The following is a 19,640-nucleotide window of genomic DNA, read 5'->3' as shown; positions in this document are numbered from 1 at the left end:
TACAGTCACTGCCCACACTCTGCCCTCACTCTTCACCCTCCCGATCTGCAGCGTTTCACTCGCAGCAAACCCGCAGATCTTTTTGAGACCTGCGGTTTTGCTGCGGATCAATGCAAGTCAATGGGTGCAGAAATGCTGCAGATCAGCCCAAAGAATTGACATGCAGCGGAAAGTAACCCGCAGCGTTTCCGCGTGGATTTTTCTGCAGCATGTGCTCAGCATTTTTCAAGTTCCATTGTCTTTAATAGTACTGTGCAACACAGCAGAATCTGCTGCGGACCTGCAGGGCCAAGTCCGCTGCGGATCCACGGTAGAATCTGCAACATGTGCACATAGCCTTAAGAACATAAATTTTGGATTCAGGTGGAATTAGGCTGGTTTCACATTAGCGCTTTTTAAGCGCACGCACGGCCGGGGGTAGCTCCGCCCCCGAGCCGGCTCTCTGCCCGGCGTGCCCGCCCCTTGCTTGTAGCGCCGCCTCCTAGCGCACAGCGGCGCCTGCGATCGGTGCACCCTATCTTTAGCATAGGGTAAGCAGATCGTGCGCAGGCCGTGCGCTAGTTGCGCTTTGACCTGCGCTGCGTACTTTTGACGGTGCGCCGTGCGCGCCAAAATCCGAAAAGTTTGATTTTGGCCCGCACGGCGCACCGTCAAAGGTGCGCAGCGCAGGTCAAAGCGCAACTAGCGCACGGCCTGCGCACGATCTGCGCACCTTATGCTAAAGATAGGGTGCGCCGATCGCAGGGGCCACTGTGCGCTAGGAGGCGGCGCTACAAGCAAGGGGCGGGCACGCCGGGCAGAGAGCCGGCTCGGGGGCGGAGCTGCCCCCGGCCGTTCGTGCGCTTAAAAAGCGCTAATGTGAAACCACCCTTAGGCTGGTTTCACATTTGCGTTTTTTTTCGCGGTAATTTAGCGCTAAATAGCGCATGCGTTTTTTTTCCTATACTTTGCATGGGATGCGCTTATGTGCGCATACACATGCGTTTGTACGCGTTTTACCGCGCATGCTTTTTTTGCGGTATGCGCTCGGGCGCACAAAATGCAACTTGTTGCATTTTTTGTGCGTCCGATTTGCCTCAAAAAAACGCATGCGCGCGCAATGCATTTTTTTACAGCAAGACACCCATTATAAGTCTATGGTGAGCATATGTGCGCATTGGCATGCTTATGTATGCGTTTTTTTGCACATGCGTTTTTTTTTTACCATTAGTTTAGACAATGGAATTTAGGGGTTTGGGTAAAGTTAGGGTTAGTTAAGGAGGTTTAGGGTTAGGGTTAGGGTCAGGGTTAGGGTTAGGGTTAGGGTCAGGGTTAGGGTTAAGTATGGTTTGGTTAAGGGTTAGGGTCAGGGTTAGGGTTAGGGTTAGGGTCAGGGTTAGGGTCAGGGTTAGGGTTAAGTATTGTTTGGTTAAGGGTTAGGGTCAGGGTTAGGGTTAGGGTTAGGGTTAGGGTCAGGGTTAGGGTTAGGGTTAGGGTCAGGGTTAGGGTTAGGGTCAGGGTTAGGGTTAGGGTCAGGGTCAGCGTTAGGGTTAGGGTTAGGGTCAGGGTTAGGGTTAAGTATGGTTTGGTTAAGGGTTAGGGTCAGGGTTAGGGTTAGGGTTAGGGTCAGGGTTAGGGTCAGGGTTAGGGTTAGGGTTAGGGTCAGGGTTAGGGTTAGGGTCAGGGTTAGGGTTAGTAAAGTCATGGTTTGGGTTAGTGTGAGTGGCCACCTAATGTTGGAAAAAAACGCAAACGCGGTAAAAACGCACTAAAAACGCATACAAACGCTTAAAAACGCTGCGTTTTTTTCATGCATGCTCATAAAAATGCTTGAAAAAAACGCAGCAGTTGTATGCTTTTGTATGCGTTTTTCAATGCGTTTTTTTGCAGGAAAAACGCGCTGCAAAAAAAAGCAAGTGTGAAACAGGCCTTAGGCTGGTTTCACATTTGCGTTTTTTAGCGCTGGAAAAAAACGCATACGTGCGCATGCGATTTTTCCCCTATATTTAACATGGGTGCGCATACCTGCGCACTTGTAAGCGCATGTATGCGATTTTCATGCGCTGCGTTTTTTTGGGGTGTGCGATGGTATTTTCCAGACGCTGCATGTTGCATTTTTTGGCCCTTGAAAAAATCGCATGCGCACGTATGCGCACGTTTTGCGCTAAAAATGGCCATTATAGCCTATGGATGCGCATACGTGCGCACTGGCATGCGCAGGTATGCGCTTTTTTAGCGCAGCGTTTTTTGGGTGGTGTCCAATTTTTATCCTAGTTAGAATCTTCTAAAGTCCAAAAAAAAAAGGCTATATAAAGGAGGTGCCTGCCAAAACTCTGCCACTACTACACTAGACAGATTGAAGAGCAGACATTCAACCAAGAACACATTATATCAGCGAAGAATGTGAGTATATTACATTATATGCCTGTCCTTTTAAATTATGTATGTACTAATGATTTTTATTATTTTTACATGCAGTATGTCTTCAGAATCGGAGTATTCCCCATCGCGGCAGGAATTGGCGCAAGCAGACCGTGAGGTGATTATTTTCGTGCATCTGGTAAGTATATCTGCTGCTTCTCCAAATCTCTTACGTTTTTTTCAACTTTCAGACATCGTCATCATCATCTGCGGACGGGAATAGTGAGGGCGAACAGCAGGAGCAGCGAAGCCAAGTCCCGGTGGTGATACGTAATGTAAGTATCAAATGATTTGTAATGTTTTTTTTTTTTTTTTATCTTCTATTTTTACTCTTTTTTTTTTTTCTTTTTTTGTAACTTTTTAGTCAATTTAAATTTGATTATTCTAATGAATGTGTTTTGTCTAGGTTCCACAACGGGATGAAGACGTCTACCTGGATAATGAGCAGCTCATCAGCCTGGTCCAGGAGCGTTCGCCGTTGTGGGACAGCCGTGACCGGCTGTACAAGGACAATGTGGTGACACGGCGGCTATGGAATGAGGTGGCCGCAGCGTTGATGGATGGCTGGGACAGCGCCACAGCATCCGCCAAAAAGGCGTTTAGTGAGTATTTCCCTGCTCTGTATTGTGCCGCAGTGACTGTTGTCCTTGACGGCACTGTTGGGTTTCGTGCTAGGCGTATTCTAGCAGGAAACCCAACAGTGTCATCGTGGTCTACAGTGACTGCTTTGAGTATTGTATTGCTACATTGTGCCGCAGTGACTGTTGTCCTTGACGGCACTGTTGGGTTTCGTGCTAGGCGTATTCTAGCAGGAAACCCAACAGTGTCATCGTGGTCTACAGTGACTGCTTTGAGTATTGTATTGCTACATTGTGCCGCAGTGACTGTTGTCCTTGACGGCACTGTTGGGTTTCGTGCTAGGCGTATTCTAGCAGGAAACCCAACAGTGTCATCGTGGTCTACAGTGACTGCTTTGAGTATTGTATTGCTACATTGTGCCGCAGTGACTGTTGTCCTTGACGGCACTGTTGGGTTTCGTGCTAGGCGTATTCTAGCAGGAAACCCAACAGTGTCATCGTGGTCTACAGTGACTGCTTTGAGTATTGTATTGCTACATTGTGCCGCAGTGACTGTTGTCCTTGACGGCACTGTTGGGTTTCGTGCTAGGCGTATTCTAGCAGGAAACCCAACAGTGTCATCGTGGTCTACAGTGACTGCTTTGAGTATTGTATTGCTACATTGTGCCGCAGTGACTGTTGTCCTTGACGGCACTGTTGGGTTTCGTGCTAGGCGTATTCTAGCAGGAAACCCAACAGTGTCATCGTGGTCTACAGTGACTGCTTTGAGTATTGTATTGCTACATTGTGCCGCAGTGACTGTTGTCCTTGACGGCACTGTTGGGTTTCGTGCTAGGCGTATTCTAGCAGGAAACCCAACAGTGTCATCGGGGTCTACAGTGACTGCTTTGAGTATTGTATTGCTACATTGTGCCGCAGTGACTGTTGTCCTTGACGGCACTGTTGGGTTTCGTGCTAGGCGTATTCTAGCAGGAAACCCAACAGTGTCATCGTGGTCTACAGTGACTGCTTTGAGTATTGTATTGCTACATTGTGCCGCAGTGACTGTTGTCCTTGACGGCACTGTTGGGTTTCGTGCTAGGCGTATTCTAGCAGGAAACCCAACATTGTCATCGTGGTCTACAGTGACTGCTTTGAGTATTGTATTGCTACATTGTGCCGCAGTGACTGTTGTCCTTGACGGCACTGTTGGGTTTCGTGCTAGGCGTATTCTAGCAGGAAACCCAACAGTGTCATCGTGGTCTACAGTGACTGCTTTGAGTATTGTATTGCTACATTGTGCCGCAGTGACTGTTGTCCTTGACGGCACTGTTGGGTTTCGTGCTAGGCGTATTCTAGCAGGAAACCCAACAGTGTCATCGTGGTCTACAGTGACTGCTTTGAGTATTGTATTGCTACATTGTGCCGCAGTGACTGTTGTCCTTGACGGCACTGTTGGGTTTCGTGCTAGGTGTATTCTAGCAGGAAACCCAACAGTGTCATCGGGGTGTACAGTGACTGCTTTGAGTATTGTATTGCTACATTGTGAAGCAGTGACTGTTGTACTTGACGGCACTGTTTTTTTTTATCAACAGTGGACAAAGTCCGAACACGTTGGCGTTCGATCAAGGACCGCTTCAACAGTGATGTTCGTGCTGAGGGCCAGGTTCGCAGTGGATCTGCGTCAAGGACCAGAACTAGATACCGTCACTATCACGCGTTGCAGTTCCTAAGACCGGTCCTTGCCACAAGATCGTAAGTATTATACATTTTGGGTTTTTATTTTTATTAATCTGTGTTTTTCTAATCCACAGCTGATGCTTCTTGTAAAGGCATGGTAGTAATGATTTTCCTTTCTTCCACAGCACCTGGAGCAGCACCCTGCAACCTGGCCCTGGAGCGGTCCTTCGTCGGACGTCCTCTGACCCGTCCCAGCCATCCGACAGCCAGGAAGCACCTTGCAGGTCCCACACACACACAGCTGGTGACCAGGAAGCTGGGCCATCAGGTGTTCCCCTGTCCCAGGTCTCTGCCACTGGTTATGCGGGCACTACCCGCCAGCGGCAGAGGGCCTTGGACAGGAATGTCTTGCCCGAGTTTATGCATTTGAGCGAGACATTTAATTCCAGCCTCAAGTCACTGTCCGACAGAGTTGAAAGCGGTTTTGCACTGATGGAACGTGGTTTTAACCACTTTGAACACCGCTTCAATTCTGTAGAACAGCGCCTTGACCGTCTGGAGGCCGACCTCAACAGACCAGCACACCATTTTTTTAGTAAGATTGAAAAGGGCATGGCGGAACACCTTAGTCCTGATCAACAGCTGAATGTGCTGCAGGCCTGCAACAATGCTTTCTTGCAGGCTATGCAGCATAATCGGTACGGTCAGCAGTCAGTGGTGTCCTTTCCACCTGTGCCACCATTGACTCGCTTCACCTCACTACCGACTTGTGCTGCATACCACTGCACGGACACCTCTCTTCAAAGGCTGGACACCCACCGTTACACCACCACAAGTCTGAGTGCAGCTGGTCACTTCACCGACACCACCATGGCAAGCGCTGCTCCTGTCTGGAGCACCACCGCCAATCCCATGCATGCGTGGAGCTCAGCCACCACTAGGCAAACATGGAACAGCCCTGCCGCTACAACAACATGTAGTAGCCCTGCCACCACCACTCTGCAAACCTGGGCCATCACTGCCGCCACCAGTCCTCCTGCAAGGACGAGCACTGAACAAGAAGAGCAGCATCAGCCACCTCAGCAGCAGCAGCCAACTCAGCAGACGCCACCTCAGCAGCAGCAGCCACCTCAGCAGCAGCCGCCACCTCAGCAGCAGCAGCAACCACCTCAGCAGCAGCCGCCACCTCAGCAGCAGCAGCAACCACCTCAGCAGCAGCAACCACCTCAGCAGCAGCTGCCACCTCAGCAGCAGCCGCCACCTCAGCAGCAGCCGCCACCTCAGCAGCAGCCGCAACCTCTGCAGCAGCAGCCGCCACCTCAGCAGCAGCAGCCATACCAGCAGACGGGGGACCTACATTCCATATTTGCCCCTACTTCAAGGCGAAATCAATCAAGGCGGGCATTGGGCCAAAGTCGGTCCAGGCACACAAGCCTACGGCGACATGCCATTACAACTAATGTAACTGAACAGATTTCCTCTCCTACAAGTGTTCCAAGTTTAATTCCCTTAACTGGACTACCTTCCCCCACAAGTTTTGTTGCCCCTTCCCCTCAAACACCGTCTTCAACTGCAAGTGTTGCATATTCCCTGCACACCCCCAAATTGAAACCATCTGCCCCCAAACGCCGTAAAAAATAATTTTTAAATTTTTTTTTTGTGATAAAAAATAAATTTACATTTGTGGTTCACCATTAATAAGTTTCATTAATGTTGTTTGCGCCGCTCACACACACTGATGGGTAAATACATGTTAAAAACCAACCCAAGGGCTAGTATAGTCATATGTGAAATAACATGGACTAGTATAGTCATTCAAAGGCCTAGTGTAATAACTCTAGTTTTACAAAATAGAATCTGGTTTCATGAAAAACAAACTGTTGAAACTTGTCTAAAAAATAAGTTTCTTTCTAGTTTCACCAGTTTGTTTTTGGTGAAACAAGATGCTAGTTGTTAAAAATCGAGTTATTACAGTAGGCCTTGGTATGACTATACTAGGCCGTGGTATTTCACATATACTACTAGCCCCAAGGCCTAGTATACTCATATTTGAAATACCACGGCCTAGTATAGTCATTCCAAGGCCTAGTGTAATAACTCTAGTTTTACAAAATAGAATCTGGTTTCATGAAAAACAAACTGTTGAAACTTGTCTAAAAAATAAGTTTCTTTCTAGTTTCACCAGTTTGTTTTTGGTGAAACAAGATGCTAGTTGTTAAAAATCGAGTTATTACAGTAGGCCTTGGTATGACTATACTAGGCCGTGGTATTTCACATATACTACTAGCCCCAAGGCCTAGTATACTCATATTTGAAATACCACGGCCTAGTATAGTCATTCCAAGGCCTAGTGTAATAACTCTAGTTTTACAAAATAGAATCTGGTTTCATGAAAAACAAACTGTTGAAACTTGTCTAAAAAATAAGTTTCTTTCTAGTTTCACCAGTTTGTTTTTGGTGAAACAAGATGCTAGTTGTTAAAAATCGAGTTATTACAGTAGGCCTTGGTATGACTATACTAGGCCGTGGTATTTCACATATACTACTAGCCCCAAGGCCTAGTATACTCATATTTGAAATACCACGGCCTAGTATAGTCATTCCAAGGCCTAGTGTAATAACTCTAGTTTTACAAAATAGAATCTGGTTTCATGAAAAACAAACTGTTGAAACTTGTCTAAAAAATAAGTTTCTTTCTAGTTTCACCAGTTTGTTTTTGGTGAAACAAGATGCTAGTTGTTAAAAATCGAGTTATTACAGTAGGCCTTGGTATGACTATACTAGGCCGTGGTATTTCACATATACTACTAGCCCCAAGGCCTAGTATACTCATATTTGAAATACCACGGCCTAGTATAGTCATTCCAAGGCCTAGTGTAATAACTCTAGTTTTACAAAATAGAATCTGGTTTCATGAAAAACAAACTGTTGAAACTTGTCTAAAAAATAAGTTTCTTTCTAGTTTCACCAGTTTGTTTTTGGTGAAACAAGATGCTAGTTGTTAAAAATCGAGTTATTACAGTAGGCCTTGGTATGACTATACTAGGCCGTGGTATTTCACATATACTACTAGCCCCAAGGCCTAGTATACTCATATTTGAAATACCACGGCCTAGTATAGTCATTCCAAGGCCTAGTGTAATAACTCTAGTTTTACCAAATAGAATCTGGTTTCATGAAAAACAAACTGTTGAAACTTGTCTAAAAAATAAGTTTCTTTCTAGTTTCACCAGTTTGTTTTTGTTGAAACAAGATGCTAGTTGTTAAAAATCGAGTTATAACAGTAGGCCTTGGTATGACTATACTAGGCCGTGGTATTTCACATATTACTATACTACTAGCCCCAAGGCCTAGTATACTCATATTTGAAATACCACGGCCTAGTATAGTCAATTCAAAGGCCTAGTGTAATAACTTTTAATGGAGCAGATTACATTCATCCACTCAATGCTGACTTGTATTCCCCATGGACTTTCATTGGGGTTGGGTTTTGAGTGTTGTGTTTTGAGAAAATCACATACTTTGTTTTAAACTATTTGCACAATTTTATCTTGAAAAAAAATGGTTTCCTGATTCATGGCCTGCAGCTTTGCTCATTCCAATATATTTCACGCAGACTAGCAATGCTGCATTTTAACTCGTATGTGTATTTACCTGCCCAGGTGTGTGAACATAACAAAATTCAGTTATACATGGGAAGTTTTTTAATTAATCGGAGTTTAAAAAATATAGTGCACTCAGTAATGGTATCAAATAAGGATTTTTATTACCATAAACAACAACATTACACCATTTCATCTTGCCAGTGCACCCGTCCTACATCAGAAATAAAGTAGGCCGCAAATTTGTCCCTCATTTGGCCAACTTCAACGGATGACCTGAGAGTGTGCTGAGTGAATTCAGGCAATGGGTTAGGAGCATCATCGTCCAGTTCAAAGGTCGGGTGCTCTTTAGCCATCACAAAGTTATGTAGAACCACACAGGCCTTCACCACCTCATCGACTGTTTCAAGTTTAAGATTAATGGCCGTGCCCAGAATTTGCCATCTGGAAACAAGAATCCCAAAAGCACACTCGACAGTTCTTCTGGCCCTGGTCAGCCTGTAATTAAAAATTTTTTTGGTGTGGTCCAAGTCCCGGCTGGAGTAGGGTTTCAGTAAGTTTCCGCACATTTGAAAAGCCTCATCGCCAACCATTACAAAGGGCAGTGGCGGAGCTTCGGTGTGAGGAAGAGGCCGTGGCATAGGGAAATTAAATTGGTTGCCATACAACCTCCGGCCCATGTCTGAGTTTTTAAAAGCCTGCGAGTCATTACCACGGCCAAATGCTCCAATGTCCACTGCTACAAACATACATCCGGCATCCGCAATTGCAATGAGTACTATTGAAAAGTACTTTTTGTAATTATAGTACTCAGATCCCGTTCTTTGGGGTTTGATGATCCGTATGTGTTTCCCATCAACAGCTCCCAAACAGTTGGGAAAATTGCATACTGTCCAGAATTTGTCAGCAATTTCCATCCACTTTTCAGCGGTGGGCAGGGGCATAAATTCTGGGCAAAGAACATTCCAGAGAGCCCGGCAGGTGTCAGCAACAATTCCAGACAAGGTAGAGATTCCAATACGGTACTGGAAGTGTAGTGAGGATAGGGTTTCTCCAGTCGCCAGGAATCTGTGAACAGACAAAGAAGTAAAATTAATATTTATGTATATTATTTTTAAAAACTATAAAAAAAATATTAGTACATTCACGAAAACTAATTACCCAAGGTTTTGAATACTAAATTTACAAAAAAAAACATCAGACCACACCCCTTTGTTTTTAAAACATACCGTAATGTCACCAGTAGCCGTTCCTCAGGAGGAATCGCACGACGGAGCTGTGTGTCCTGTCTCCGGATGGATTGTTGGACACGAGCAAGCAAATCCATGAAACTTTCGTGGGACATCCGGATATAATCTGTAAATTTCTCCGGGTTTGACTGGAGCTCGCTGTAGAGGGTATGGTATGCCCCACGGCTCTCCCGGAGTTCAACAATCGGATGTATCCACATACGCCGCCGTCTTCGCTGCCTCTCTCTCTTCCTTTGTTCATGGCAAGCAACTGCATACGCCTGAGCCATCGCGATGTCCAAATCCAAGTTGAAGTGAAAACTCTTCCAGCGCAGATCCATGGTCACGAGAAGAATCAAGCAAATGTGAAGAATACTGTAGACAGGGTGTATATATATTAACATACCACACCCACAATGAAGTCCCATTGGTCTTGTGTGTTGTTGAATGGTTGTTTTTTCTTTTTTGTGGGGTTTTTCCAAAATCTGTAAAAAAACGCAAACGCACAAAAAACGCATACAAACGCGCAAAAACGCTGCGTTTTTTTCCTGCATGCGCATTAAAATGCTGGAAAAAAACGCAGCGTTTGTATGCATTTGTATGCGTTTTTTTAATGCGTTTTTTGCGGGAAAAACGCGCTGCAAAAAAAAGCAAGTGTGAAACTAGCCTTAGCCATTTTTTTTGTGAGAAGCTGTTAGACTCCATTTTCTACCCTCTTACATTCTCTTTGAGGCTGACTCATCTCTATCTGCTGCTCTGATATTCATTTTAGTGTCGCAAATTACAATTTTTATTTTGCAAGGAGTAAGATTTATCAATAGAGTGCAGGTGCAGTGTGAACCACTGTCAACCTATTGTTTTATGTTAGAAAAATCTTAATGAACGATAAAGGGATTGGCTACTATTTTAAAAAAGACCCGTCACCAGTTTAGTTTATATTTTGCTCCTACTGCTCCACAGAATACTCTTTTTTTAAAAAAAACCTGGAATATATTTTCAAAGATATGGACCGTTTTTAGTGCTAATTTTTATGGTCTTTACCAAGGATAAGAGAATTCCCTGGAAATACAGTATGTCTTTAGGCCTCTCTTCTTTTTTATTTATTTTACTCATTTATATAGTGCCATTAATTCCACAGCACTTTACAGACATTATTGGCACTGTCCCCAGTAGGGCTCACAATTTAAATTCCCTATCAGTATGTCTTTATAGCGTGAGAGGAGTACCCGGAAAAAACTCCTTGCAGATGTTGACTTTGGTGGGATGTGAACCCAGGACCCACAGTGTTGCAAGGCTGCAGTGCTAACCACTGAGCCACCATGCGGCCCATTATTACACTATGAGCATCACCTTGGTAAAGAGCATAGACATTTGTACAAAATAAAATGACCCATATCTCTGGAACTATTTGGTGGATTAAAAAAAATAGTAGAATAGACCTTTCTAAACCCTCTAACATATGATTAACTGGTGCATTATATGTTGGATCCCCTTCTTTGATGCCATCTCAGCCACAGGATATGAATCTTTCACTGCAGGTAACATTATCTGCCTCTAACAGCTAATAATAATAATATTAATTATAGCAATTTTATTTGTATAGCGCCGACATATTCCACAGCACTTTACATTTCAGAGGGGACTTGCACAGCTACAAATGGAACTCCGCCAGCTGATGTTAACCATTTAAATGCTGTTGTTAATCTCTGACGGCGGCATTTAAAGCACGTCAACCATGGAAATGCCATTCCATGCACCCATGGGTCCCCCAACAAGATTTCAGTGTGCCAATAAGTTGCCATGGCAGCAGGTGGTCTGCTGAAAAACCACGTTATCAAGATAGTGCTCTTATGAAAATCATAGTGTGGCTGGCATTCATAGAAAACTGTGATTTTTTCTAAAAACTTCAATAATGTGGTATCACCGTAAACAGTCTAAGCCATCAGATAATCACGGATTCAAGTCTCCTAAAAACACCAACAAATAAAGGAAAAAGTAAAAAACTATTTTTAAAAATATCAAAATAAGTAAAAAAAATAAAAGTTTGAATCACATTTCCCCATTAAAAATGAAGACATAAGAAAAAAAAAGTACACGTGTTGTATCGCTGACTTCATAAATGTTTAATCTATCAAAATATAAAGCTGAAAGGCCAGCATTATGTTTTTCTTGATTGCTGCAACTTAATGAAAAGTACAATAAGCAATGAAAATGTCTTCTCTACCCCCAAAATATGCCTTCATACAGCTCTATCCAAAATATGAAAAAGTTAGAGTTACAGTTTTCTGAAAATGGCGATGGAAGCAATTTTTAAAAAAATATATTTCAGAATTATTTTTCACCACTGAAAAGAAAGCTATACATGTTTGATGTCTCCATAATTGCAGTGGTCTGGGATACTGACATGTCAATCTTACCAAACAATAAATACCGTAAAAGCAAAATGCAAAAAACAATTGCAGGATTGCATTTTTTAAAATTTCACCCCACTTGGATTTTTTCACCATTTTTCCATACAATGAATGGAGCCATTCAAAAGTACCTTTGTATGGCAATATCGAAAGAAAGGTAAAAAAAAAAAAGGCTTTAAGAAGAAAGGGAAGGAAAAAAATTGTACAAATGGAAAAATAGCCCAGTGGGAAAAAAATCAATACCCACCTCCAAAATGTGGAGACCTCTTTGCTCTGTACAGTGGCCATCAAAGGTCTCTTTGCTTTTTCTTCCTGTGAGAGGATCATGTGACCACTGCAGCCAATTACCAGCTCTGATCAGCTACATCCTTGACATTTTGTAGGAATAAAAATAAAAAAAATGCTGTTCAAGCTTTGACACAATGTGAAATCTGCAGTTAATTGATGCTGACGTTTGGCTACATGTGATACTTACCTCCCACTGGCTCCCCCACCGATTATCGGTGATCGCGCGAGAACGTCCTTGACCATTTCTCGTCGGGCGCTTCCTGCTGGGCTTCCTGTGGCGCCGACGAGCGACGCGTAGACGCGGGCGGGAGGCAGTCAGGATCGCCGCGTCTGACAGGTAAGTAGCGACCCCCGTCCCCTGCTATGTCGCTGGTGAGATCTGCCTGTGTGGCAGCTCACTAGCGACCACTTAGCGATGCACCAGCGATCCATACCGTTGTCGGGATCGCTGGTGCATCGCTAAGTGTAACGGTACCCTTAAGAAAAATGAAACAGTATAAAACAATTAAAGTTTATTGCAGTGATGAGCCATAATTTGTTCTTCATAATCTGTGCAGTCAATTACTTATTATACTGTACAATGTGAGGATGACAATGATTCACAGGGATCCACACTGGGATGGACTTACAATTCTCAAACAAATATTTTTTTCCACCTTAGTAAATAGTTCATTGTTATATATTTTGCTTAGAAAAACAAAGGATTTTCTCATGAAAGATACTATTATTTTACCCATGAGATCTTCCCTAAGAGCAATTAAATTCATAATTGATAGTCCTAGAAAACAATAGAGAAATAGCAATCTTTTTAGGCAAAATTTCAATCTCTAGCGATAAAATAGGAAACTGTGAAATGTTCAGAAAACGTTTCACTGTGAACTGTGCAGGTCACATAGTCATTAAACCATGTTGCCTCAGCTTTCACCCTTTGTCAGAGATCAATGTAGTAACAGTGCTGGGACAGAGGCTGAACAGGTATTTGTCTTGCTGTCTTAACCCTATGGCATTAGTGATGGCCTTTTTATATTTTATCAGTTTGACAGTGAAAAAGACTGGTAATGACTTGTTAATGATATACGGAACTAGACATAGTTATCTGCGATTGAAGTTACTAGGCTATTAGGAAAGGATTGACGCAATGAAGCCCCAGAAGGTGGAGATTTGGTTTACTGATATAATGGATCTTTAACAAATGTTCCAAGTCATTTTGCATTTAATATGTCAAGAATTGGAGACAAATTGGACAGTTTGCATAATATAAAAGAAAGGAACAAGCTTTGTACTTGACGTATTGATCTATTTATAACAATGTACATGTCTTGCAGTTAGACTAAATAATTGCTACACTAAAAAGACACTTTTGGGTTATGGATTTTACTGTTCTATTCTTCTGTTCTCAGTCTTACCGTGTTTCATCCACATTAACCTTTATACTCATATTTTCTAGTTATCACTGAGGAGAAACTGAAAGGTAAAATGAGGTTTCATCTGAAGTTACCGGGCCACCCATACTGCAAATGGTCTAGGTCATCCTTGGTCAACTGTTGCAGCATATTAATTTTGTACGAGTGTCATTTATAAGTTGACAATCTTTACAGAATTGAGTTATGGATAACCCCATATTCCAGAGACAGACAACAAGCTCTTATCAATTTTGTACAGAACAGCGATTGTTGCTGCTACTAGAGATGAGGGAACCTTTCAAGGTTCGGTTCCGTTAGGATTCAGCGAGCGGACCAATATTTGCCAAGCCGTTTGCCAAATGGTTTGTTGAACGTATCCGAACCTCATTAAGAACACCTCCAATTTTTATTTATTTTTGTTTTTATTCCAGCCACACACAGATGACGCAAACATCAGTTTCATACAGCACTATTGGTAGAAAAATGTAAGGAAAGTAACACAGGTTGTTGACTAATCAATTGACCCACAGAAGAACCTTTTATAATGGCACAGTAGCAGTTAGCCATAGTCCATGCCTGAGGTGTTAGAGTCTGGCCCAGCATATACAGCTTGGAATTGAAGTTTCAATGAGAACCTGATGGTTAAGGGAGTGGTATAACACTGCCAATTTTTTTTTTTATTATTTGGAGCAACACTCAGGTAGAACATACATCAGTTACTTTCCTCCATACTTTCCTTACATTTTTCTACCAATATAACTGTAACACATCTAGTTGACTGAAAGTAAGTGCCAGCCTGCCTATCTGGTAGCCCTATTTATACAGGCAACCCACTAGATGGAGACCCAATTTGGAGCCTCCACATTTCAAAAAATAATTGTCACAAAACCATTAAAGTGGCATCAATTTTCACAAAGTAGAAAAATTATAATAGGCCTCTGATACACCTTCCACCACAGGCAACCCACTAGATGGAGACCCAACTTGGAGTCTGCACAATTCAAAAAATTGTTTGTAACATCAGCAGCAGTAGCAACAGCAGGCACAGAAGTAGAAATTGCTGTAAAAGGGAAGGAAAAAGATTTTAGAATTTGAGCAGATATCAGTTGATAGGTTCAAACCCATATCCAAAGAACCGGCTGATTGAGAAGCATGAACCCAAGCATATGGACACCTAATGTGTCTTCTTCAAGGTAAGTTAACCTCTAGGTAGTGTCCTCATCTATAAATACTGATGATAATCAAATTAATAATCATTGAATTCATACCAGCTGGTCAACGGTGAGTAGGGAAGGTCACATGTTCAGCATCCCATAAACTGCGCATGCGTGTGACGTAATATCCACATATATACAGTACTTCATATTGTGGATCAATTTTTGCAGTCCATTTGTCTGGACACTTTTTAAGTGTTTTCAAAAAATTCTTCTTTGCTCTCTAATGCAAATTGTTAATATTTGGTGATCCTTTATTTTTTGCATATATCTTTTTCTCTTTGAGTATGTTTCAAATGATATGCATTAAGGTGATCCCATTTATATATAGTCTTTGATGGTGGTGCCCGATTATTGATGAAATATGTTTGGTGCAACAACTCCATTCCTGTCTATGAGTGTTTAGTTGCTAGATTTGTATGCTGTTAATAAAGTTAGAACAAAAAAAACCTCCCAGAGGCTCACACAGGGATAGCATGTGACTGTATTTCCTGTTTTCCTGTGTCTGCGTATGGAAGATGAAGCAGCCTGCTGCACAGATAGAGACACACAAATGAATTATAAATGATCTATTAAGCTTGTCATATATTCAATGGGACCCGTTGAAGTGCAGTTGGCGTGAAACGGCCGTTGTCCACAGTTCAGACATCTCTCCCGAGCCTATGCTTTTTATCCTATGATAAATTCATTACTTCAGAATGGTGAGTGCCATCCCTTTTGTTCTTCTTTATATAACGTGGCTATGCATGTTTTACTTTGGATTAAGCACCTGTTCTATGGGTAGTTGGCGTGCAGCCCCGGTGTGTGAAATTGTACCGCACTATAGTTCATATGAAGGTGGCAGCAGCAGTGCCAAATTGTTTTCTTGTTTCTTGGACATTAGGCTCCACAGACTCCATGTTGTATGCATCACATGACCCATGATAACACAGTGGGAAAGCCTAGGGCCCACAGCCTCGCACCTCCAGGACCCCCCCTTCTATCCTGGGGTCCACAGCATCATCCCACTTTTGCTGCTGCCACCAGCCCCCTGCAGCAGCGACCCAGCCCCCTGTAACCTTGCTCCACTGCAGCTGGTAGGCTGCATTCAGAATATTAGGGGGCACTTCCATTTTCCTCCAAAATTTTAGGGAAAAAGTGTGTCTTCTAATTATATACATACACCAGGGACGGGGAGAAGAATAGGCAAAACACGTGTTGAGGTGGGGAGATGCAGGAAGCACTGGTTCCAGGTAAAGAATACACACTGCAATTGCGCATCTGTATGATAGTATTATTCTATGTGTCACACAGGCATGTTTTTACATTGGTTCTTCTAGATTTATTAAGACCTCTCTAAAGTCTATGTAGGCAGGTGTTAGGTGTCAAGTTTCCCCCAGTGCACAGGGGGAATCTCAAGCCATGTCCTCTGTGGTCTCCAATTCTTCTGCAGCTGCAGAGGCTTCTGCTCAGCAGAGATATCGGTCCCAGCATCTTGCTCAGGCTAATGCTATGCGTCTGGTTGCTGCTTCTGCCCCAGGCTCAGATATAGCATCCTGCATTAGTCAGCGGCGAGCAGACGCTCCTGGGACCTGCTTTTCTCCATCTGAGCATGCCCATGAAATGACTGCTTATTGGTGGTCGGAGGTCACATGCTCAGGTCCTCAAACAGCTCAGATTGGGCCATCAGGAAGGTCCCGGAAGGCTTCAGTTATAAAAGGATCACACGGCTGTGCGCTAGTATAGACAATGTAGACTGAGTGTTGTATGCACGTATGAATGTTTCTGGTGACTGACTCATTAAGAAACCCCTACCCTTGGTACGCATGTGTTGATCAGCCTTGCCAGGTAGTGCCTTGGTTGATAGTGCAGGTAGGAGGCAGAGTCAGGGCCTAGCTTCGGTGTCAAGTAGTGGCTTTGCTTGTACGCCACTGTGCACTTGGGCTGCACTCCACAATAGCCAGCGTCTGTTAGTGGCGTTCACAGTTGCGACGCCATGCGCCTAGTGGGTCTAGAGAGGCTCTTACCCTGTGTCCTTGGGGCAGAGTCTTGTGCCCGTACACTAGCACAGACTCAGCTGTGCCCTGTGACAGTTAACAGTGTACGGCATTTGTATTACGTGGTACCATGGCTTTGTGAAGCAACAGAGACCGTCGCTACTACATACAGAGTGGCGTTTAACCCACGTGTGTCCAGTGCGAATCCTCCATTTAGTGTCCGCCATTACCGAGCAGCAGTTAAAACCTCTGCACAGTGGACCTTGGGTTGTGCACGCACCTTATTACCATCTCTTTATTATTTGGTTCATTCCGCCAGCCCTAACAGCAGGTACTTGGATTAATGCATTTTTTATATTTGAGAGACTTATACATATGAATGTAGGTACTGAAGCACTTTAATTAGGCCATTGAATCCAAAAGGCACTGAGCCAAATTGGTCTGCATTTTTGCTGTCAGCCTTCTTTTATTGCTGTGTATTTAAGAGATTGTTCTATTTGTGAAGACTATCTTGTGTATCTTTACCTTAGGTATTTCATTACAAAGAAATTATTTTTATTGATTGAAAATTAATACCGCTGCATCTCATGTTTTCTTGAGTTATCTGTGTTTTAATTATTTTTTCATGTATTGTGGTAACGTTTGAATAAAATATTGTATTTTTTCAAGTAAATCTATAACTCATTTTTCTGAATTTTTCTTGAATCTGGATTATGTGTTATAAATACATATATATGCAGGGGAAAAATAAGTATTTGATACACTGCCGATTTTACAAGTTTTCCACCTACTAAGAATGGACAGGTCTGTAATTTTTATCACAGGTACGTTTCAGCCGTGAGGGACAGAATCTAAAAATAAAAAACAAGAAAATAACATTGTTTCATTTTTAAATAATTAAATTGCATTTTATTGCCTGAAATAAGTATTTGATCACCTACCAACCAGCAATAATTCTGGCTCTCACAGACCTTTTAATTTTTCTTTAAGAAGCCTTCCTACTCTGAACTCATTACCTGTATTAATTGCACCTGCTTGAACTAGTTACCTGCATAAGAGACACCTGTCCACACACTCAATCATTCACACTCCAAACTCTCTACCATGGCCAAGATCAAAGAGCTGTCTAAGGACACCAGGGAAAACATTTTAGACCTGCACAAGTCTGGGATGGGCTACAGGTTAATAGGCAAGCAGCTTGGTGAGAAGGCAGCAAATGATGGGACAATTATTAGAAGATGGAATAAACACAAGATGACTGTCCATCTTCCTCGATCTGGGGGCTGGATGGTGAACGTTGGTGGACAGCCATTTTCAGGTCTCTCTAGAGATGCTCAATTGGATTTAGCTCAGGGCTCTGGCTGGGCCAGTCAATAATGGTCACAGAATTGTTCTGAAGCCACTCTTTTGTTATTTTAGCTGTGTGCTTCTGGTCATTGTCTTGTTGGAAGGTGAACCTTTGGCCAAGTCTGAGGTCCAGAGCACTCTGAAAGAGGTTTTCATCCAGGATATCTCTGTTCTTAGCCGCATTCATGACTCCTTCAATTGAAACCAGTTGTCCTGTCCCTACAGTTGAAAAACACCCCCATAGCATGATGCTGCCACCACCATGTTTCACTGTTGGCATTGTATTGGGCAGGTGATGAGCAGTGCCTGTTTTTTTCCACCATACTGCTTAGAATTATCACCAAAAAGTTCTATCTTCATCTCTACCTCTCTCATCAAGTTTCTTCTCCGATAATTGCTCAGTTTGGCTGGATGGCCAGGTCTAGGGAAACTTCTGGTGGTTCCAAACTTCTTCCATTTAAGGATTATGGAGGCTACTGTGCTCTTAGGAACCTTGAGTACTGCAGATTTTTTTGTAACCTTGGCGAGATCTGTGTCTTGCCACAATTCTGTCTTTGAGCTCCTTGGCCAGTTCCTTTGACCTAATGATTCTCATTTGGTCTGACATGCACTGTGAGCTGTGAGGTCTTATATAGACAGGTCTGTGCCTTTACAAATCAAGTCCTATCAGTTTAATTAAACAAAGCTGGACTCTAATGAAGTAGTAGAACCATCTCAAGGGGGATCACAAGGAAATGGACAGCATGTGACTTAAATATATGTCTGTGCAAAGGGTCTGAATACTCATGACCATGTTATAATTCAGTTTTTCTTTTTTAATAAATTAGCAAAAATGTCTACATTTCTGTTTTTTGAGTCAAGATGGTGTGCAAAGTGTACGTTCAAGAGGAAAAAAATGAACTTTTTTGAATTTACCAACTGTCTGCAATGAAACAAAGATTGAAAAATTTAATGGGTCTGAAAAATTTCCATACCCAATGTACCATTTACGAGGGATCTGTTGGGTCTCAGACTCGACCCAACAATGAAGACGAACTAAAGGCTGCTATCAAAGCAACCTGGTCTTCCATAACACCTCAGCAGTGCCACAGGCTGATCGCCTCCATGCCACACCGCATTGATGCAGTAATTGATGCAAAAAATGCCACGACCAAGTATTGAGTGCAATTACTGAACATACTTTTCAGTAGGCCAACATTTCGGATATTAAAATCATTTTTTCAAGCTAATGTTATAAAGTATTTTATTTATTGAGATAATGACTTTTGGGTTTTTATTGACTGACATTGACATCAACATTAACAGAAATAAACACTTGATATAGATCACTCTGTTTGTAATCACTCTATATAATAGATGAGTTTCACTTTTTGCATTGAAGAATTGAAATTATGCTTTTTGATGATATTCTAACTTTGTGATATGCACCTGTATCTCCTCACAGAAACCCAACATGGTTAAACACAACCTATCTTTCATGAATCTGGTTTTCATTTATTATATTACTAGATGGTGGCCCAATTCTAACGCATC

Source organism: Dendrobates tinctorius, unplaced genomic scaffold (genome assembly GCF_039654945.1).
Source record: "Dendrobates tinctorius isolate UK_male_01 unplaced genomic scaffold, ASM3965494v1 ptg000011l, whole genome shotgun sequence".
In the NCBI taxonomy this organism is placed as follows: Eukaryota; Metazoa; Chordata; class Amphibia; order Anura; family Dendrobatidae; genus Dendrobates; species Dendrobates tinctorius.
Note: the sequence above shows the minus strand (reverse complement) of the source record.